This window comes from Mus musculus, chromosome 18 (assembly GCF_000001635.26).
Source record: "Mus musculus strain C57BL/6J chromosome 18, GRCm38.p6 C57BL/6J".
NCBI lineage: Eukaryota > Metazoa > Chordata > Mammalia > Rodentia > Muridae > Mus > Mus musculus.
The window spans coordinates 28,980,290-29,004,876 of NC_000084.6; the positions used below are offsets into that span (position 1 = coordinate 28,980,290).

Here is a 24,587-nt window from a genome sequence, read left to right on the forward strand (position 1 = left end):
GTCATCTTACTGCTTTCACCTTCTGTGTGTTACAATTACAGATGTACACCTTCAGATCAACCTGGATATCTCTGTCTTTGTCTCACTTGTGTGTGTGTGTGTGTGTGTGTGTGTGTGTGTGTGTGTGTGTGTGTATTTGTGAGTGTGTTTGTGTGTGTGTTTATTTGTGAGTGTGTTTGTGTGTGCTGATGTATGCAGAAATGTGGAAGTGCACATACCGTGCATATGGAGGTCTGAAGGCTACTTCAGGTGTCATTTTTCAAGAACCATTCATCATTTGAAGTGAATCAAAGCCTTGTACTGATGAGAAATTCACAAAATAGGTTAGGATTGGTGGATAGAGAGTCCCAAGGATCCTCCTGTCTCTACCTCCCCGGTGATCTCATCTCATTGCAAGCATATGACAGCACTCTCTGCTCTTTATGTGGGTCTGGAGACCAAAGTAAATCTCACTCTCTTGTAAGGCAAGAACCTTGCCAACTGAACCATCTCCCTGGCCCTGGAAATTGTTTTAGTGGGATAACCCTATTGTGATGATGAGTGGCATTTCTACTGGTAGCTTCATATTGAAAGTCTTATGTAAAGACTTTCCAGAGCCACTGACTGAATCACTAAACCAAAGAGCAAGCGTGGGAGCGACCTAGGGCCACCTGCACATGTGTAGCAGATGAGCAGCTTGGTCTTCATGTAGGTCCCCAAAACTGGAGCAGGGGCTGTACCTGAATCCTTTGCCTGCCTGTGGGTCCTATTCCTTTAACTGGTCAAACTTGCCTGGCTTTAGTGAGAGAGGATGTGTCTAGTCCTGCACTGACTTCATGCCCTGGGGGAGAGAAAAGAAGGGGAGGGACAATGGGGAGTAGGATTTGTGTGAAGGGTTATTGGGAGGAGACAGGGTGCTGATGTTGGGATGTAAATTGAATAAATAATTTTTTAAAAAATGACTTCCAGAAACTTCTAAATGCCAGTTACAACCCTGTTGCTAATTTAAATATGATACTAAGCACTTCAGATAAAGAATTGACCTTCAATATCTGTAGAGCAAGTATCTATGGATTCAGACTTCCACAGACAGAAAATAGCTTGAATCATTAGTACTCAACTTCTACAGACTTCCTGTCATTGTTCCCTGAACAACACAGCATGGCAGCTATACAAATAGAAAGTGCATTGTATTAGGCATTCTAAGTAAACTCAAGATGATTCAGGATAAATAGTAATGTGTGAGTACATTATGTGCAAACCATACACTACACCATTTCTTATAAGATATGTGAGCATCCAGGGTGCAGAGAAATGAGTAGATCTCATTTTTGTGGCACAATGGAAAAAATCTTCACCAAAAGCCATGTTTCTTCTTCTCCAATGTAGCCTGTTGTGCCTCCCTGAATTCTACCCATCTTATTCCAAGCTATCTCTTTGTCATGCAGCATATGTAGAAACAGTTGCAAATAAGGTTTACTGTAAAGACATTCTCTTCACCTAAAACACTTTGCCACCTTCTCCTGTGACCTCCTGTCCCAGACCTTCAGTACGCATCGATATTGAGAATGCTATAAGCGTTCTCATGAATTTGCAGGTTTGCTTTTTGTTATTGTTGTCTTGTTTGTTATCTTATTTCAGACTATACTACAAAACCACATTTTGTTCGTTTGTAATGTACTTTGAGGGTATACCCCACTACCTTCCTCTGTCTTATCCCTATCTTCTTTGCTTATTAGTTTCCCCAAAGCAATTTTGCTTCTACATTCACATCCTCTGTGCATGTCTGATTGTATTTATCTTTATGAAATTTAAGAGCTGCAATTGGGAGCCAACATGCAATATTTTCTTCTGTGACAAACTTAATTCATTGCATATGATTACCTCCCATTGTACTGATTATCCTGGAAATGACATGACTTTGCTCTTCTTCATGGATGAAAAATTCCATTATATATGCAAACCATATTTTCTATTTTTATTCCTGTTTTGATGGATAAATAGGTGGGGACTGCTCTCAGCTGTTGTGAATAGCGCTGTGACAGGCATTGAAGTACTGGTGTCTGTGTGATGTGTCAATGTAGATCCTTAGGGTAAAAACCATGAGTGAATCATTTAGGCCACATCACAGTTCTGTTCAGCTTTTTGAGAAAAATTCATACTGACCTCTAAATTGACTGCATTATGGTTCTCATACTTCTCCTGTTGTTTCTTTTGTTTACTTAATGACTAAATTCTGACTAGAGGAAGATGGCATTTCAAATAACTTTTGTTTGCATTTCTTCTCATTTCAATCGTTTATTATTAAGGTGGTTTCATGGTTTATTGTTTAGTTCTTCAGTTTTTTTGTGTAGTCTATACAATTATTATTTTAAAATTATGTCTATCAAAGAATTTCTCCCTTCTCTAGGAAGATACTTCAACTAATTAATTGTCTTGCTGTGAAGAAATGTTTGTGTTAGTTGCTTACTTGTCTTTGTCAATTTCCTGACTTGTCATTTTTGATTGTTGGCTACATTTCCTAGCAACTGGGCAGCTACTTGTAAAGCCTTTTACCTTGATGGCATTTGAAGTATTTCCCTTAAAATGAAAATTTTAAAACACTGATGAAAGGAAGTGAAGAATAATGATGTTCTTGTTTTTAATAGGTGAATAGTATTTCTTTGTGTAAATGAACCACATTTTCTGTATCCATCTTTTGCATTGAGGGATATGAGCTGTTTCCAATTTCTAGCTATTATGCACAAGGCTGATATGAACATCATGGAATGGATGTCCTTGTAGTATGGTGGATACACATCTTGGATATATGCCCAGGGGTGGCATACCTAGGTCTGCAGGTAGAACTATTTCCAATTTTCTAAGAAACTGCTAGCTTGATTTTCAGAATGGTTTTATAAGTTTGCACTCCAACCAGCAATGAAGGAGTGTTTCCCTTTCTCCACATCTTCACCAGCATATGCTGACACCTGAGTGAGTTTTCATTTTTAACCATTCTGATTGGTATAAAGTGAAATTCCAGGGTTGTTTTGCTTTAATTTCACTGATGACTAAGGATGTTGAGCATTTTATTAAGTGCTTCTCAGCCATTCTTGATTTCTTTGTAAAGAAATCTTTGTTTAGCACTGTATGCCATTTTTTAGTGGGTTAGTTTGCTTTTTTTGGAGTCTTCTCGAGTTCTTTATATATTTTGGATACTAGCTTTCTGTCTGATGCTCCGACTTCTGTTAGCCAGTTCCATTGTTTACTCTAATAGCAATAGGCATAGCAACAGAATACTTAACATACACCCATGGCTGATGGAGTAATTTGATGGAACTCAGACGCTTAAACTATATATATTTGGGATTGTGAGTGTGAAAGTGGTTGCTCTAAAAATAAATATCCTGAGTTCAATCCCCTAAAACTATGTAAAAATCAAATATGGTAGCACATGGCTATAATACCAACTTTCTTGTAAGAAGGTGGAGAAAGGCTTACTCAGAACTTTCTGAACAACCAGTCCAGACAGAAAGCATGAACTTCAAGTTGAAGGAAAGATAATCACATAAGATAATCACATAAGAAGAATAATAGAGGCCAGCTCCAGGTCAGAGGAAGGTCCCATGGTCCCCAGAGGACTCTCCATGCAATCATAGGATCACTGGTGAGTGGAACACAACATCTGTTCCAAAACAATTGTGATGAGCCTGTAACAGCAGGAGCAAGGACACGGGAGTCTTGTCTGGCTAGCGGCTTGGGTTCCTTCTGAGAGGTACTGGTACACCTTGGTTTTGAACACACCTGACAGCCCAATGGTCCTCAGAGGAATCAACAATACCAAGCACTGTAATACGCCCAGGATCTTAGGATTCCAGGATCCCAGGATAACAGCAGCTTGGTGACACCAGGAGGTCAGTGTCTCAGAGAAAGCTTGACTGCCAAAAACTCTGACACACACAGAATCTCAGGTTCACAGGACCCCAGAATCATAGGATCACAGAGAAAGCTGGACTCTGAGAAGTCCTGAATCAACCAGGATTATAGGAAGGAAGGCTCCAATCAGATATATTGAGGGCAGCAAGCACTTGAGATAATCAGATGGCAGGAGGAAAGTGTAAGAACAGAATCAACAATGTTACTTGGCATCATCAGAACCAATCTCTCCCACCATAGCAAGTCCTAGATACGCCATGACACCAGAAAAGCAAGACATGGATCTAAAGTCATTTCTCATGATGATGATGATGGAGGACTTTAAGAAGGAAATACAGGAAAACACAAGTAAACAGCTAGAAGCCCTTAAAGAGGCAACACAAAAACTCCTTAAAGAGTTACATGAAAATACAACCAAACAGGTGAAAGAATTGAACAAAACTATCCAGGATCTAAAAATGGAAGTAGAAACAATAAAGAAATCACAAAGGGAGACACCTCTGGAGATAGAAATTCTAGGAAAGAAATCAGGAAAAATAGATGAACCATCAGCAACAGAATACAAGAGATGGAAGAGAGAATCTCAGAAGATTCCATAGAAAACATGGACACAACAATGAAAGAAAATGCACAATGCAAAAAGATCCTAACTCAAAACATCCAGGAAATCCAGGACACAATGAGAAGACCAAACCTAAGGATAATAGGAGTAGATGAGAATGAAGATTGTCAACTTAAAGGGCCAGAAAATATCTTCAACAAATTACAGAAGAAGAGTGATAGAGGAAAACACAGAATGACTCCATCTAGCCGCTCATGTACATACATGGAAACCCATCTACAAGCACATACACACATAAGCCACATATTTGTCAACAACACTTTATTTGCTGTTGGTGAAACAGTTTCCTTTTCTTCTACTTCCTAATAGCTTTCTTTGTTCAATGGCTTGAAAAGCCAAAGACATCAATAGCAAGGATTTATTGAGTATAGTGTGAGAGAGTTGTTATTAGTGAATGGCTTCTCTCCTATCCCTTAATATATTTATTTTATTTTTAATATTTATGTGTATTTACTGATAAGTATATTGTGAACTTGCTTAAAGATATTGTACCACAGACATGTAGTGCCTACAGAGAACAGAAAAGAGTATCCGATTCCCTGAAACTGGAGTTACAGACAATTGGAACTGTCATGTAAGTTGGGGAAATGAATCTGTGTCCTCTGCAAGAGCAGTGAGTTTTCTTAACAGCTTAGCCATCTCTCCAGACACCCTTTTTATATATTTAAGGACCTGAATAATTGCAGACAGCGTGAGATTCATCCAAACAGTAAAGAATATTATTTATAGTTTAATGTTAGAGAGCTGGTAACCTAAATTCCACCCTCAGCTTTAACTCCCCCCTTCTATCTATAACCGTCATTTCCAAGTTACAGGAACCAACAATTCGGCCTCACTGTTCTGCTTGCATCTATTTATCACTGGCAATAATCAGAATCCATTATAACCAATGAAAATTGGAAGATATAAACAAGACAAAAGTATAATATGCTCTAAACCAGAAGAGAAAGTCTTTTGTTATTATAGTATTTTTTTTCCAGTTCTTGATGACTGAAATCTTGGACTCCATTTTGTGCAAGAATGGATTATATATTTCCACTCTATTTTCAAGGAAAATTAGTTGTGTATATTAAAAAATTAACCTGACTATGTGTCTGCTCGCTAACTCCTAAACATAGATTATATGATTCACTGGAAGAAATAACATAGTTGAAGTCAGAGAAGTAGATAAAGATGACATGTTAAAATGCTTAAATTGATATTAGTCAATGGCTATAATGGAAAATATATATGTGTGTGCGAGTGTGTGTGTGTGATATTATTGAATGTATTCTTCAATTTTCTCCTTTAAATAGATAGGGTACTAGAAGACAGTGGGGACTTTGGGAGATATTTTGTGCCCATATTTTACACTTCTTTCTTTTTCTTCACAATTGTGACTGAGCACATTTTATTAGAAGTTTCTTTGGAAAAAAAAGATCAAACTGTATTCAGGCATTCTTAAGTCCCTTCTGCTGGTTGGAAAATGAGGATCGGATTATTTGTATTTCTTCTCTCTGAAATGTAAGGGTGGATGGCAAAAACCTGTTGTAAAATACTTCAAACATCTTGAAAGAGGAGCCATGGAAATAGAAATTATTATCATTGGAAGAAGCATAAGTGCCTCCCAACTGTCATTGTTACAGCAGAAAATGGTGATTCCCTCACTTTCTTTCTCCTTTGTCCTCGTGGATGGAAATCAGCTTATTAGTTTCGTCAAGTAACTGACAATCTCTCCTTTATAAAACCCATCCCCAATTCACATTTCCAGTGAAATTCAATCCAGTGAATTCTATTTTCTCCTATGTATTCCCTATTCAAAGTCATTATTTGATAACTGTGCCCACTGCCTTCTAGTTTTCCTTCAAGACATGAGTCTTCTCTTAGAAAAGACAGAGAAGCCTCAGCTAGGCCTTTCAATTCTATGCCTTTAAGAAAAGAAGAAAATTGGCTGTGGTTATAAACTAGAGTTCAAAGAACAATGAATGGCACAGATAAGGCTAAAGCAAAGGGGCAGTGTCTGCACATTCACTTCCCAATCCATCCCTGCTTTTGAATAGATTCAAAAGCCAGGGTTACCTATGGAAATAAGTAATTACCAAACTCTTGGTTAAAATTAGGAACTGTCACCAAGGAAAGTCTGTACTTATACCACACCTTCAGAGAGAAAACCACTGGACCAGTGGATGGTGGGACGTCTCTAATAAAGTCTCTAAAATCACTAAATAGGTCAGTGATGCTGGAAAGGCCCCAGAGTTTCCCGTGCCTTCCTAGGCCAATCTGGAACATGTTGCATGCCCAACAGTGAAGGACACATGTAGCCTGATGCCTGACAGCAGACAGAAACATGGATGCTCCATATACAAGATGTCAGAGTGGAGCCTCACGATGAATTATGACTCCTCATTAGTAAAATGTAAAATTTCACCCTCTACCTCATTTCACTGATGTGGAAATTGAAATAACTACATTTAAATTACTTATAATAGACACTGAATGAATAGATGTTCAATAAACATCAGTGAACATAACAATTTTTATAATAATAATGTTGTTGGCAGTCTTAATGATTAGAAAAATATCAAAAAGTTATATTACGTTAGATCATGATGCTCCTTTATATTTTTTGCATATTTTTTATTTATTTGGAAATTAATGAGAGGAGCAAACACATACTGTGGCATGTGTGGTGGATGCAGCCTTTCTGTCATGTCATTCACAGGGATAGACTCAAATCATTGTCCGTGGCAGCAGGCTTCTTCATTGGTGAGTACTCTTAACGGCCCAATAATTCTCTTTTACCCAATGTCCATGGAACTTATTATTACATGAGATAAAATGAGAAAGAGGAGGTGGTAGCCTTCCATGACCCATGAAATTTTCATCACAAGTAAAATTCTATTACTCTGGAATGATCCAGTTTACTTCAAGTTTGCAATAATTACATTTACTAACAATTTAAGTAAGATATTGAACATTATATTTACATTATGAGCTTTAGTTTCATAATCTGCAAAATCATACTTCCTCTACATATATGTTCTATATTATCTTGTAAAGTCTTTATCATCTGTCTTGGTTGTTCTAGTCAGGTGAAGAACACCATGAACAAAACTACTTATAAAATAAATGATTTAATTGGGGCTTGCTTACAGTTTTGGAGGGTGAACCCATGACAATTATGGTGGAAAGCTCGACAGCAGGCAGGCAGGCAGGCATGGTATTGGAGAATTAACTGAGAGCTTGCATCTTATCCCCAACCAAGCACCAGGGAGGGAGGGGAGGGGCATCAAAGAAAGCTCTAGGGGGAATGTATGCACATCCGTGGGAGGAAGAAAAATAATAGACTTAGCAACTTAGCAGGTAAAATGGGCATAGGAAGAGGTTGTAGAGAGACAACTGGAATTGGGAAAGGCGTGCACTTAGGGATTCTTTCTGGAATCTATGGGGGTGGCCCTTTCTATTACTCTTGGTATTGGAGAATATAGGGCCAGAATCGGCCATTATCAGTTAACTTGCAAGATCCCAGGGGTGGGAGCAGGACACCAACTCAACCACGGAACCTTCAACCTATACCTCACCAGTTCTGCAAGAAGTGCTGGGGCAGGGGTGACTCATAGCCTGTGGGAATGGCTAACACATGACTTGTCTAACTTGAAGCCCAAGCCACACGGAGGGTCTCAGGTCCGACAGTGCCTGGATGACCAGCAAGAGGAAGCTGGATGCCCTAGAGACCTAAGGTAGAACCAAAGACAACTGGTAGCAAGCAAGCAAGCAAGCAATCCAGCAAGCAAGCAAGCAAGCAAGAAGTCATTGAAATTACATTTATTTATTTACATCACAAACAGTGCCCCATTCCAGTTCCCCTATCTCATAGAGTCCCTACCCCCATTCCCTTCTCCTCCACCCTGGTACACTGAGTCTCTACAGGATTAGATGCATTTTCTCCCATTGAGGCCTGAAATTATTTCTAATGATATTCTATTATAATCATAGATTGAGTGATGCCTGGCACAATGGACATCAGAGAGGCTTTCTATGGCAGTTGATGGGAGCAGATGTAGACACTCATGGCCAAACCCAAACATCAGGCAGAGCTTGGAGAACCTTGTAGAGGGGGATAGAACAGTGTAGGAGACAGAGGGATGAGTACATCAGGAAAATATGGCCCACTGAATCAATTTAGCAGGGCTCAAAGTGGCTCACAGAGATAGAAGTGACATTCATATTGCCTGCTTGGATCTGTACCAGGCCCTCTGCTTACTTGCTGTGGTTGTTTACCTTGGGGCATTTAGGTAATTCTAGTAGTGGGAGCAGGGGCTGTCTCTGTCTCTGTAGACTGCTTTTGATACTTTTTCATTTTTACTGAGTTGCCATAATAGGCAAGGAGGTACATAATCTCTCTCTCTCCTTTCTCTCTCTCTCTCTCTCTCTCTCTCTCTCTCTCTCTCTCTCTCTCTCTCTCTCTCTCTAATTTTATTGGATATTTTCTTATTTACATTTCAAATGTTATCCTTTTTCCCAGTTTCACCCCAAGTGCCCCTATTCCCTCCCCCTCCTCCTGCTTCTATGAGTTTGTTCCCCCAGCCACCCACCCATTCCCACCTCCCTACCTTGGCATTCCCCTAAACATCAAGCCTTCATAGAACCAAGGGCCTCTCCTCCCATTGATGCCCAACAAGGCCATCCTCTGCTAAAGATGTGGCTGGAGCCATGAGTCCATCTATGTGTACTCTTTGGTGGGTGGTTTAGTCCCTGAGAGCTAATTGGGTTCTAGTTGGTTGATATCTTTGTTCTTCCTATGGGGTTGCAAACTCCTTCAACTCCTTCAGTCCTTTCTCTACCTCCTTCATGGGGAACCCTGTTCTTAGTCCAATGGTTGGCTGCAAGCATCCATGTCTGTATTTGTAAGGCTCTGGCAGAACCTCTCAGGAGACGGCTATATCAGGCTCCTATCAGCATAAATTTCTTGGAATCCACTATAGTGTCTGGTTTTGGTGACAGTATATGCGAAGGAGCCCCAGGTGGGGCACTCTCTGGAGGACATTTTCTTCAGTCTCTGCTCCACACTTTGTCTCCATATTTTTCCCAGTGAGTATTTTGATCCTCCTTCTAAGATGGACCAAAGCATCACACTTTCATCTTCCTTCTTCTTGAGCTTCATGTGGTCTGTGAATTGTTATCTTGGGTATTCTGAGGTTTGGGGCTAATATCTATGTATCAGTGAGTGCATACCACGTGTGTTCTATTGTGAGTGGGTTAACTCACTCAGGATGATAATTTCTAGTTCCATCTATTTGCTTAAGAATTTCATGAAGTCATTGTTTTTAATACCTGAGTAGTACTTTATTGTGTAAATGGACCACATTTTTTGTATCCATTCCTCTGGAGACAAACATCTGAGTTCATTCCAGCTTCTGGTTATTAAAAATAAGGCTACTATGAACATATTGGAGCATGTGTCCTTGTTATATATTGGAGCATGTTTTGAATATAGGCCCATGAGTGGTATAACTGGGTCCTCAGATAATACTATGTTCAATTTTCTGAGGAACTTTCAGACTGATTTCCAGAGTGGTTGTACTAGATTGTAATCCCACCAGCAATGGAGGAGTGTTCCTCTTTCTCCACATGCTCGCTAGCATCTGCTGTCACCTGAGTTCTTGATTTTAGCCATTCTGACTGTTGTGAGGTGGAATCTCAGGGTTGTTTTGATTTTCATTTCCCTGATGACTAAGTATGTTGAACATTTCTTTAGGTGCTTCTCGGCCATTTGAGATTCAATCATTGAGAACTCTTTGTTTAGTTCTGTACCCCATTTTTAAATAGGGTTATGTGTTTCTCTGGAGTCTAATTCCTTGAGTTCTTTGTATATATTGGATATTATCCCTCTATCAGATTTTGGGTTGGTAAAGACCTTTTCCCAATATGTTGATTACGGTTTTGTCCTAATGACCACGTTGTTTCCTTACAGAAGCTTTGAAAAATCTATGATGTCTCATTTGAATATTGTTAATCTTATCATAATCTGTAAAGCAAGAAGAGAATAAAAGAGGGAGAACTAGAAAATATGAAATATAAGACACAGAAGAATAATCCATACTTAGGATTGTGTGTCTGTAGTACAAGGTTACCTGGGCAAATATGATGACCTGTAAATGTTTAATGACAGAATTCAGTACTCAAGACGGCACAGGTACTTTCCTCCTTCAGCTAAGATGGTGAAGTGATTTGTTTAAGCCTTCACACCTAGTAAAGAGCATACTCAGGCATTCATAGAAGACCTATTTGAAGTCAAGACCAAGAGTTGTAAGTATGATGTCTTACTGGACACAACACTAGTTCCACCAAGATTCCACACCTCATTACAGAGCTAGTAGGACAGAAACTATAAGTCATTCATTTGAGTAAGTGATGCTCCGCACTTTGGATAAGTTATCCTACATTTTATCTCCTCATTATCGATAGTAACTTTAATTAAGAAGAAAATTACCATTTCAAGGAAAATCATTTTTATCTTCTACTTTGGTTTATGTGTTCCAGGCTTTAGGTATGAAACCTTGCACTCTATTGCTACAGAGATAGTCTTTTCAATTGGCCTTTAATGGTGTATAATTTATACTTCAAGTTTAGAGCTTACATTTGCAGAGCTCTCTTCACACAGTAGAGAATAGTATTAATTTTACACACAAGTAAATTAACTTTTCTTAAGGCCCTTTGTGGACTAGCACATCCTGCATTTTAATTTGTGGCAAAATCTAACTGTATATATGTTTGACAACACTTTTTTGTTCCTTCTCTTTTCCTGTTTTTTCCAGGAATGCATTAGTTACTTTTTCTTTTTGTTCTGAAAAACATGCCTAGCAAAATCAACTTAATGAAAAAACATTGTGCTTTGGTTTCAAGGGGTAAAAATCATCATGGGACAGAAGGCATGATGAAAGAATTATGAGGTGCCTCTTTTTTTTTTTACTCCCACCCTGTTTTTTAGTTATTTTTTTTAATTTAAAAAAATATTTTTAGGTAGCTCTTCACATGGATCTTCAAGAAGGCAGAAGAAACAGATGGATTCTGGGTCTCAACTCTCTCTCTCTCTCTCTCTCTCTCTCTCTCTCTCTCTCTCTCTCTCTCTCTCTCTTTCTCTCTCTCACCCAAGTCCAAGAGAGGCCATATTCAGAAAGAATCTTCCTTCTTAACTCCCTTTTAAAGCACACTCACAGATATCTTCAAGTATGCTTCCTTGTTTCCTAGGTGAGTCTAAATCCCCTCTTGTTGACAAGGTGTGGTCCTAGTTATCTATAGAGTCACATTTATCCATAGAGTATACTTTAAAACATTTTAAATGCAGCAATGCCTGATGACTCATAATTTTCCCCATATCCCTACTTCTTTCTCCCTAGAACAGAAAGAAAAGGTACCCTTTCAAGTATAATAATCATCTTCCAAGAATAGCAGTATATGGGGAGCTGATATAGTATAGTTATTTGTCTCCTTTGTTCATTGAAAATTTAGGTTTTTTTTTTGTTTGTTTGTTTGTTTTTCCCATAGCCCTGGCTTTTATGTAAGTCACTGTGTAAGACAGGCTAGATTTGAACTCACAAAGATCCACCTGCTTCTTTGTTATGTTTTTCCTTTCTATCCCACTGAAAAATTATGATGAAAATATTTGAGTACTATAAATGTATATGATGAGCAAATAGACATACCTGTGTGGTCAAAAGTGGGGAATATGATGATGGAGACGATGACAGCTGAAGGAATGGTAGAGTCTTTAATGTGAAAAAGAACTGTGCAGCTAGATAGTTAAAGCTGGAAGAACACCTAATGAATTTTATACACATTACTGCCTTTCTCATCAAGAGATGAAAAACCAGAAATGAATGCCTACCTCTGAGAAAGGAGATATGCTTTTGCAATTACTTGTCAGCAGAGCCAGCCACGATCAGTGGGAATCTAAAAGAATATATCACACACGCTATTGCCCTTAAAAGTACAGATTAAGCAATTTAATGGTAAATGTCTTTTTTACAAAGATAGGACACGGAATACAATTAGTGAAATAAATTATATTTGCAGGTAGAGATGGTCTAATCATTAAATCTGGGTAGGGTTACATTTCTGCAAATCGATCTTTTCTCACAAGTAAATCTGGTGGATAATGTTGCAGGATTGTGAATGCTGTGAGGTTAGTATTGATGCTACTAAAACACCATTCAACATGGGGCAATATCGTTGTGCATTGGACAGTAAAGGCCTTGAAGCAAGAGACTCTGAATCCAATTTCCAATAACCAGCCTCCAATACTTCTAAATCAGCTGTTAAGCCAGTTAAGAAGGGAAAAGTGAAGTATGTCAACAGTGGTAATATTAAGATGCATTAACTGTAAAATTGTGCTACTGCCTATAACGGTAGCCATAGACTAATAACATTTCCCAATTAAGCAGCACTTTCCTTCCAAGGAGTCCAAAGTGCTTCCCAATACTGTATTGAGAAATCCTGTGATACAATGAGGATAAAAGCTTTCATATAAGCCATGGAGCAAAAGAAACATGAGTTTAATGTCCTGAGGATATGGCTTCGTTTTTTAAAAAGCTGAGCAGCAACACAGGAGCACTCCCACTTATGACCCATAGAGCATAGATGCCTGCCTACCACTGAGAGGGACAGTATCATGTGTTTGCTCCTGTTATCATAACTTCAAGGAAGCTATCGGCTTCCTCATTCTGCCTTCACTAACTGCTGATGTAGCAAGTCTGCTTTCATAAATACCTTAGTCTCCTCACCTTCGAATTAAAGGTACTTCATGTGTTTCACACATATGCAGGCAGGTACATGGTTCAGTTGAATAGCTCCTATTCTGTTGCTTTGAGTTGACATGGCAGTGCTCTTTCAGAGCACATGTATATATGGATATGGTGTATGTGATATTCAATCGCAATACATTCAGTGAACAAAATAATGTCACTCAACAAGTATTTGGGTTAAAACACTAGGAATCTATCTTGGCAACTTTACTAAACTATTTTCTTCCTAACATTTATGACAGAAAATATTTTGCGATGTAAAAGAACATTAGGTTAGTGAGAGACGTTGTTATTAACCTAATTTCCTTTTATCTCTCATTATGGATCCATCATCCATGAATTTACTGCAGAGATGGAGTAATAAACCAGGAATTCATTGCACTGGAAGAGAAAATGAATTTTCAATATGAAAGCTCTCTATGTAGCACTGTTTCCTTCCACCCCTGAAGTGTCTCCATGTCAGCTGAATGTTTATTAATTGTAGAAAAAAATCTCTCTTCTTTTCCATCTTTGCATTTAAATTCTACATCATAACCTCACACTACAATTATTAGTACAGACCACAGGATCATCTCTTGTGAAGATAATGTGCCTAGGTAGGAACTACTAATTTGGACCTCAAATTAACTATTCAGGTTTCTAATTTAACTTTATCTCTCTGTAGATTACTCGGTAAATCATTCAATCTTTATGCTCAGTTGCTGACATATTGCAAAAAATAGAAACATTATTTAAAGTATTTATTTGTATTTTAATATTATTATATTATGCCAATGAATTTTTTGCTCACATATATTTTTGTGTACACTATGTGTGACTGGATCCTGCAGAGGGTATCAAATTCCCTGGATGTAGATATACAGATAGTTTTGAACTGTCATGTTAAACAACCCTAAGTCTTATATAAGAGCAGCTACTGTTTTAAAAGCTAAATGATCTCTGAAATACACACAAAAGATTACTTTAAGAATCAAATATATATTTTGTTCCACCTTCTAAGAAGGACCAATGCATCCACACTTAGTCTTCCTTCTTCTTGAGCTTCATGTGGTCTATGAATTGTATCTTGGGTATTCTGAGCTTTTGGGCTAATATCCATATATCGGTGAGCATATACCATATGTGTTCTGTTGTGATTGGGTTACTTCACTCAGGATGATATTTTCTAGTTCCATGAATTTTCCTAAGGATTTCATGAAGTTATTGTTTTTAATTGCTGAGTAGTACTCCTTTGTGTAAATGGACCACATTTTTTTGTATTCATTCCTCATTTGAAGGACATCTGGGTTCGTTCCAGCTTCTGGCAATTATAAATAAAGCTGCTATGAACACACTGAAGCATGTGTTCTTGTTGAATGTTAAAGTGTGCCCTTTCCTCAGCCTTGAGCTGGCTAAACAAAGGACACTGGAGCTAAATTTACATCTTCCTGCCAAAGAACTGAGAACTGGCCTCCTGCTAAGCTGCTGAAGAAACAAGCAACAGAACCCAGCAGTAAAGAAGCAACAGAACCCAGCAAAAACAAAGGGAAGGATTTTTCCACATATATTCAGAGCTGTACATTAAAGTTGAACCTTTATTAGAGAACTTTGTCTTGCCTTTTTATTTCTCCCATCCACACATCCTAATTCTATCCCCAGTTTTCCTTCCAGGTAAACCCAGTTTTCCATGGCTACTTATAATTACATTGGAGCATCTTTTGGGTATATGGCCAGGAGTGGTATAGCTGGGTCCTCAGATAGTACTATGTCCAATTTTCTGAGGAACTTCCAGTCTGATATCCAGAGTGATTGTACCAGCTTGCAATCCCACCAACAATGGAGGAGTGTTCCTCTTTCCCCACATCCTCACCAGCATCTGCTGTCACCTGAGTTTTTGATCTTAGCCATTCTGACTGGTGTGAGGTGGAATCTCAGGGTTGTTTTGATTTGCATTTCCCTGATGACTAAGGATGTTGAACATTTCTTTAGGTGCTTCTCAGACATTCAACATTCCTCAGATGAGAATTCTTTGTTTAACTCTGTACTCCATTTTTAATAGGGTTATTTGATTCTCTTGAGTCTTACTTCTTGAGTTCTTTGTATATATTAGATATTAGCCGAGTATTGGATGTAAGATTGGTAAATACCTTTTTTTCAACCTGTTGGTTGCCTTTTTTGTCCTATTGACAGTGTTATTTGTCTTACAGAAGCTTTGCAATTTTATGAGATCACATTTGTCTATTGTTGATCTTAGAACATAAGCCATTGCTCTTCTGTTCAGGAAACTTCCCGCCTGAGACAAGTGTTCAGCAGAGACTGAAGAAAAGGCCATCCAGAGACTGCCTCACCTGGTGATCCATCCCATATACAGTAACCCATGAGGTTCTGCCAGAGCCTTATAAATACAGACATGGATGCTTGCAGCCAAGCATTGGACTGAGCACAGGGTTCCCAGTGGCGAAGTTAAAGAAAGAACTGAAGGAGGTGAAGGGATTTGCAACCCATAGGAAGAACAATAATATCAACCAACTAGATCCTCCCAGAGCTACCAGGGACTAAACCACCAACCAAAGAGTACACATGGAGGGACCTATGGCTCCAGCCGCATATGTAGCAGAGAATGGTCTTGTTGGGCATCAAAGGTAGAAGGGGCCCTTGATCCTATGAAGGCTTGATGCCCCAGCCTAGGGAATTCCAGGGCATAGAGGTGGGAGTGGGTGGGTCCATGGGAGAACACTCACATAGAAGCAAGGGGAGGATGGATGGGATATTGGGATTCCTTGGGGGCTAGTGGGAGAGACAGGAAAGCAGTTAACATTTGAAATGTAATAAAGAAAAGTATCCAATAAAAAGATAAAAACATCAAATAAATAACATAGAGAATGTTTACCCAATCAAAGGTTACTTTTGAATTTTAGATTATTTGATAACCCATATAGGTACATTTACTTTACTAAATATAAGCAACTGAAATGCATCAGAATGGCATGCAATAAATGAAAACCTAACCATTGTGATTATCTGTTCTTATATAGGTGACACAAATATTTCCTGCTTGAAAAGGTGTGTTTGGGAATATTTGCTGAAATAATATGCAACCCTGAACGGTTAGTCTGTAGACATCGTTTTCCTCCTATGATAATAAACCACATCCACCTTTGATTGACAAGCAGACCTGTGACTGGTCACTCTTGTGAAATATCCAAAGGGAAATATACCCACAAAACATGTTTGTTTGGCACTGTTCAAGTAATTATTTAAAAGTGTAGTTTTGTATACATGAAATACTCTTTGCATACAACATAATACTACCAAACTCATCAGCAAGCTCTTTGAATACCTACTGCATTCCCTTTGGTAAAGGAAAAATTTCAAGAGAGAAATATTGTTATTAAATAATTAGCTAAAGACATTAAAATGAGATAAAATAAAGAAGAGTTGAAACTTTGAAAAATTTGGGTATTTATACCATTTCCTAGCCAGGAGCCAATTGCTTCTCTGTAGTTCAGCTTTTCATAGTTTGTACATATTTACTCTTTCCTTGCCATTGGGTTTAAGGCTCTACCCTTATGCTCCAGGATCATCTGCTTATGCTCCTGTTTCTTATTTGTATGGTCCTACTACTTGTCTGTTTTATGAATACTAGTTGTGAAAGCTGCATCTTTTCCTTGGTCACCTAACATACTTCATCTCAACTTTCAAATTAATGTAATGTCCAGTGTCATGTATCTGCATGTTTTAGCACTCTAAAAGAAACAAAGAGCTATTCTATGCCTCATTTTACTTGGAACACACAGTGGTTTGCCATTTCACAAACATCTTCATTTACAAGATTGTTTTGTTTGGCCCATGAGTATATTACATAGCAGTAATTAGACTCTATGGGATATGAAATATTGAAGAATAATATAAAGTTTGAAGAGAGGTTGGGGGCAGACTTGGCAGAAGTTGGCACGGTAATATGGGGTGAGCATAATCAGTACACATGGAGTACATGTATGAAGTTCTCCAAATAATTTAAATATTACAATTAAAACAAACCATGGAGTCAGATAATTTCATTTTGATCCAGCCAGAGGATCACAAATATACCCTTAGAAGACACTTGACATTTAGATTTCCACTCACATTTCATCACTCTGTGACTAAATTCTCTTCATGTGAAAGGAAAATCAGCTCAAAATGAAATATAGAAATTCTCACAGAAAACATATATGCCTCAGAGAACATTGTAGAAGAGGGCCTGAAGGTTGTATTAGTTAGAGGAGCAGGCTCTGAGATTGTATCTACTAGGAATTCCAACACTAAATCCTCAAAATCTCATTAACCTGGCCTCCTAAACAGGAGCTGAACAAGGACAACCACAGACAAGCAAGCATTTACCAGGGAAAGGTCACAAGTCCTCAATGCAGCTCAGAAAACTATAGGCAAAAGGAGACCTTTGAAAGCAGGAGAAATAGTTTTGCCCAGGAAAGAATATACAACCCAATACTAAATGGTCAGCCCTGAAAATACACAAATACACATGAAGATAAAATCATACAGACTTAGTTGTATGTACGAGTCTGTGTACACCCATACATGCGTGTGTGTATATATGTAAAAACTGAAAAACATGAAAAAAGAAAAAAGAAGTCATGAATTTGAACCATAGCAAGAAAGAGTATATGGGAGGACTTAAGTGAGGTAAGGGGGATTGAAATTATGTAATTATATTATAATATTAAAAAACAAATGAAATAATTCTCAAACAAGAAAAGCATGAGCCATTTCAGAAGAGTTTCTCCATGATTCTGCATGACAATGGCCCACAATGTGTAGAAAAGCAACCTTCACAGACACCTCTCAAGAGATTTTTGTATAAAACTAGGATGTATTTGAAAAATACATAGTTATCCTGTTGGCTACTTTTTCTCCCCTTGTGACCAAACATCTGTCAGAAGCAACTTAAATGGAAAAGCATTTATTTGGGTTGATGGTGTCTAATTCATTATGGAGGAGAAGGTTTGTCCACTAACAAAGGTCAGTCTGTGGCAGCTGGAGCTATTAGCATGACTTGTCCACATTTTACAATAGTGAGGAAACGAAGAACTGTCAGAAATAAGAAGTGGATCACAACCTCAGTAATATGTACCCTCCCACCGAAACCAACCACTGCTACATAAGCCGCATTCCCAGATAAGTGAGAGCTGCTCAAAACCTCTGGGAACCAGGGTTCCCACTAACACTAAAATTTTGGGGGATATTTTACACTCAAATCCAAGCAGCTGGCTTTGCTTCAGTGAAATAATGAGCTGGTAAGCATAACTTCTGGCTGTTAGTGACTTTGCTCTTCTGTAAAATTGAATTGATTGGCATAATCAAGTCGAGGTATCCCTGTAAATTGATAATATATGTCACATTCCTTTCCTTCATATTCATAATCTTTCCTGTGTTGAATGAGGTAGCAGAATCACTTAGCATTACGGTCAAGGTGACCTCCATACCCATATTCAAGAATCTAAGTTGAAACCCAGCACTTTCACCAGAACATTGTTCTGATTGGAAGGTAGGAGAGGCAACTAAATTACCTTTAATCTTGCTGATATCATTTAAGAATGATATCCTTAGCCTTATTCTCCACAATTAAACTATAAACAACATAAAATCAGGGCCAGACTTCTTTCCCATCTCATTTATATAAAATAATGTGTTATGGGAGACATGAAAGTGAGAAAGAGAGAGTTGAAAGAAAAAGAAATGATAAAATTTTGTCAACTGTAAATAATTTTAAAATATAAATGATATAAACAAACAAGATATGAACAAAAAGGCAATTAATCTCTCAAGAGGTCAGTGTATTGTGAATTTAACCTTCTCTGTTTCTCAGTATAATAGGCTTATCTATAGCTCTGTGGCGGTTGCGAAATAAACATTTTGGAAATGTATCTTGACCAATGAATGGAAGGAAAGAATGTGTTTTGCTATGGCTCTGCTGCTAATTGAGATAGTTTGCATTATTTTAGATAGTGGCCTTCCCAAAATAATTGACATTCACTCTCAATTTCTGTCAGATAGTAGAGTAAATGTGAAAAAAAATAAACCTTAACTTTTGTTTACATCAGAGGATTAAATAAGCAGTGTGTATAAAGTTCCACAATATTCAGTAGATCAGACAAGGGCCTGTAAATATGCAAAACTATTTTGCATCAATTGAGCCATTTTGAAATAATTCCAGTCTCTTTGATATTTGGTTTATTCAATTCACTGTCAACATTCCTATCCATCATTTATCTTCCAAATGAAAACAGAAACTAACATCTGATCATTAATTTGATCAAAATGTTTAGAATTGATTACCTAAAGGTCAGAAAGCCAGAAGAGAAGAGGTTTATGTTATTGTGGGTTCGAATGTTAGTACTTGAGTAGAGGATGAAAGAAGAGCAAGAGCTAATGAAAGAAGAAAGGGTTAAAACTATGACATCCTGTGTGTAGAATGCCATCTCATTTGGAACAGTATTAACTTTTAAAAGTGAGTAATTAAAAGAGCAGTTTAATTGCAAAAGAATGGAGGAGGAGGATGAAGAAGAAGAAATACACACACACACACACACACACACACACACACACACTTTACAAAGTCTCTAAGCTGGAAAATTGAAAATTTCTCTGAAAATCTTTTTTCCGCATAGCGCTGCTGGTGTGATAGATGGAGACATATGAATGCATAGTCATAAGTGATGTGTTCTACTGATACTGTTCTCAGAGGCTAGGGAGACTAAGCCTGCTTCCCTTAAATTTGGCCAATTTTTTTCATATACCTGGGAACTAGGTTCATCACCAAGAGGGTTTAAAGTAACAAACATGGCCTACTTTTTCTAGTGGGAGGTGGTATGAATTTTGGAAGGCAGTGCCCTTGACATGCTCTGTTTATTTTGTATATTGTTTAATGAAGACATGTTTAACATTACAAAATGTATATGTACATAATGAAAGCCCCTATGAATTGAGAGTTAAGTCATGAAGTTATCACTGCTATCCAGAAATAAACAGCTTTATTACATCTAAACGTTTGTCCTTATTTATTATTGCCATTATTCTTGTTACTATTACTTGCACGTGCATAATGAGAAATTGTAAAATAATATCTAACTTAGCACATCATTTTATATAGGTCAGTATCATTAGATATAGACACCACTATGTTTATTTTTCAAGATTCTCTGAGTGAACTGAATTTGTGTGTGTGTGTGTGTGTGTGTGTGTGTGTGTGTGTGTGTAAAGGGAATTTATATTTTCTTTATATTTTATATATTCATATATGATACATTTTAGTTTAAATATGTTATATACGTAAAGGAATTTATTACAGTAACTTGGAGGATTTGTTCTTAGTAGCCAACTATAACTGTCTCATAAGTGAAATTCCAAGAATATATAAACTGTTCAGTCTATGGTCAGCAATCCAGATTTGATGGTGGAATTCCAGAGGATTCTGACAGAGTTTCTGGACTTTAGACTACATTAGAATCCCAAAGAAATAGTTTCTAATACCAACAAAGTAATGGATCAGTAACGTGACAGATAAACTTCCCAGTGAGAATGAATAAAACAGACAAAAAACAAACTCTTCTTCCTTTCATGTCCTTTACTGCGATCTCCCATCAGATCTATGACCCAGATTTACAGAGACTTCTCGCATCTTACAAAGTCCAATCAATAAAACCCTCACAAACATGCCCAGTGGCATGAGTATTAGTTAATTCCAGATATAGTCAAGGTAACAACCATAACAGTCATGACATTATGTCATATGAAGAATGTCCACAACTTGTCCTCATGCCTGAACCTCTTACTCGTTGACCATGCCTCCCTATTCCTCCTGTGTCCCTGGATCAACACTGTTACATCTCCTCTCTATGACTTTGGCTGTTTTAGAAACAAGACATTTTAAACATCAGCCTTTACAGTAGTTGTAGTCATGCATCTGGTTCTTTTGAGTAAACTCAACAGCCTTCATATTCATCTGTGTTTTTATAAGTACCAGAATGTCCACATTTGATAAAGATAAAGACTAAGTGTCATTAAAGTCTAAGGCAACCCTACTTCTTGGTATTTAAATCAAAGTCTTGGAATCAGTATCTTAAAGACAGATATGGCTGCACTGTTGCATGCATTACAGGCCATACTATTGTGTCAACAGCCAAAAGATGCAAATCACCCCCTTCATAGAAGACATCATGTCTTCATGCATAAAAAATAATCAAATCTAACATCAAGACATATTTATGCAAACTCATCTGAATCAATTCATTTGACCTTATTCCGTCCAGTTTTTATACTTAAAATAGAAGCAAATTTTCTTTCTTTCCTTCCTTCCTTCCTTCCTTCCTTCCTTCCTTCTTTCTTTCTTTCTTTCTTTCTTTCTTTCTTTCTTTCTCTTTTCCTTCCTTCCTTCCTCCCTCCCTCCCTCCCCCCCCTCTCTCTTTCATCTCCATATAATTTAGGGCTACAATTTTAGTGATCTAATAATGTAATACATTTATTGCAAATTCCTGTGTGACAAGTACTTGGAGAGTGACATAAAATTTGTGTTAATTTTCTGAGGAACAACCAGACTGATTTCCAGAGTATGAACTTGCAATCCCACCAAAAATGGAGGAGTATTCCCCTTTCTCCGCATCCTCGCCAGCATCTGCTATTACCTGAGCTTCCCAGGGACTAAACCACCCACCAAAGAGTACACATGGAGGGACCCGAGACTGCAGTTGCATATGTAGCAAAGGATGGCCTTATCTGGCATCAATGGGTGGAGAGGCCCTTGGTCCCCTGAAGGCTCCATGCCCCAGTGTAGGAGAATGCCAGAACAGGGAGGCATGAGAGGATGGGTGAGTGTAGAAACACCCTCATAGAAGCAGGGGGTGGGGGAATGGGATAGGGGTTTAATAGGGGGGAAACTGAGAAAGGGGATGACATTTGAAATGTAAATGAATAAAATATCCAATAAAAAAAGATTTGTGTTAAAAGTCTCCTTTCTGTTAATATCTATAATATCTGTTGTCTGAGGCAATTCACATTGATAACTTAATTGACATGAACTCTATTGTCTTCACTGAAGAATACCTGTCATAAACTGATTGTAATATGTGGTACATTTTACTTTATTTTCCCATAACACATAGAAAATAAGATGAAATTAAAGCAAGAGTCTTTTGTTCCTGTGTTGTTTTATTGTATTCTGCTCAATTACTGTATCATATTTTAAACACTCAAAATATTATCTATATGTCAATTCAATAGATGAAGAAGTTTTAAGTGGAGATTTTTACCTTTTCTATGATGATGACATAAGCTCTAAAGCATGACAAATGCCACTCAAACCTAGGTTATATATTTTGCATTCTCTCAGGAATATCCCAGTAAAATGGAACTTTAAAAAGCTGTGTACTCACTATTAAAAATTGAGCCTTCATCATGAAGTGAAGTATATGTATAAAATATAACACCCACATGTTATTGTAAGAAGACAGAACAAGAAGTTATTGAAATGTAAATGTAATTGGGTAGAATTTTTTAATAAGCATTATATATGACCATGCTTCATAAAAGGAAGTTCTCCAAGGTATATTTAGATACTGCATATGATGAAAAAATAGGCAATATGAAGTTTGATTTCATTGTCATATTTCTTCCTCTGCGTAAAACACAGCTCTATAAAATTACACTTTAAAGCAACTTTGTATTCCTATGTGAAACCACTGACTTCATCTGAGGAAATCAGTAATCATTTAATAAATAAAGTATGTATATTATAAATAAACTATGCATATGCAATTATATATAATAATAAATTAATAAACCAAATTTAAATGTACTTACAAATGGAGAACACTAATAGCTGAGCTTAAAGCCTGGCTGGTGGTATTTCCAAGCACTGATTGCATGTGCTGAAGATGAGGCTGTGTGGCAAATGTCTACTATCTACTGAATTTGTAGTGATCAAGCAGCCAGACACATAGTTTTCCAGTGGAAAACACCCTCTACAGTCTTTTGCTGTCATTTGTGGCAATGTGGCAATAGTCTGCCAAATAAGATCTTGAAAATGGATGTGCATCAGTTCAAGGTCTTTTCCAGGTATGATGAGATATGTGTTATCCCGATTATCTGTTTCTACCAGATACTCCCAGAGGGTAGGAACATAAGTCCTCCACACACATACAACTCATGTTAAGACTTTGAAAATAAGGATGGAAACATAGGTTGATGAGATAGCTTAGCAAGTGGTAGTTCCTGGTTCCATCCTCAAAATCATCAAATAATTAGACAAGAAACATATCAGAAAATCATCCAAACTTTGATTCCTGGAATGATTTTTAACATAGTAGATAAATGACCTTAGATGCTCTTTAACCTACTTCGTCCCTTACATTTTTCTCTTTTTCCTGACTACTTTAGCCACGGTACCATCTCATATTCACAGTTTATTTGGATTTTATCAGTTAATGTAAAATAGTACAGATTTTCATGTATGCTAATAGAAATACCGTTCTTTACTATATGGGTACTAAAATACCTATTATATGCCTGTCATCGGTTGGATATTAAATTTAATCATATGTTTTTATTTGGAAGTAAAAAAGAAGCAGTTCCAAAAATTTATTTATTTATTTATTTATTTATTTATTTATCAAAAGCTAAAATAATGCAAATAAAACCCAAATAACTATCAAAGGTCTGATGTCCTTTGAGAAGGAGCTTAGATCAGGAAGGCTCTATGAAAGTCATGAATGGAGGACAGCATTTCATGCCTAACCTAACTTGGCAGAGTAGCACAGGGTTTCCGAGGTACAGTTGCAAGTACATCTGAATTCAGTTTATTTATTATCATTCTGAATGGTTTATATGTGCACTATTTATAGTATCCAGAAATCAAGAGATCTATTCTCATGTACTACAGACAATTTTAAAATTGGTGAAGACTAGAAAGTATTATGCTTTTGTACCACCAATCCTGTAGCTGAATGGAATGATACAGCATAATCCAAGCACAGAGGAGAGAGGAAGATCATGTCAAATTCAAGACCAGTCTGCTCTACAAAGTGAATTCCAAGCAGCTGAGGCTATGGAGTGAAATGTGAAATTTTTCTTCAAAGAAAGAAGGAAAGGCCAAGACAAAAAAAAAAAAAAAAAAAAAAGGAGGAAAAAAGGAAAAAAGAAAAAAGACAAGAAGATGAAATAGAATTTGGATGGAGAAACATTGTTCATTGAGTGAACACAGGTAGCCAGGTGATCCAAGTGATGCCTGAGAACTCTGGAAGGACCTGCCAGGG

The 24,587-nt window shown here is 37.4% G+C and overlaps 1 long non-coding RNA gene across 1 annotated transcript in view; it reads left to right on the plus strand.

Annotated features, from left to right (window-relative positions):
* The window catches only part of 4930474G06Rik (RIKEN cDNA 4930474G06 gene), a 438,013-nt gene extending 420,126 nt beyond the window's left edge, over nt 1–17,887 (plus strand). Inside the window, exon 5 of the long non-coding RNA NR_045398.1 lies at nt 15,560–17,887. This is a non-coding gene — a long non-coding RNA (RIKEN cDNA 4930474G06 gene). The remainder of the gene's footprint in view (nt 1–15,559) is intronic.
* Nucleotides 17,888–24,587: the final 6,700 nt, after the last annotated feature.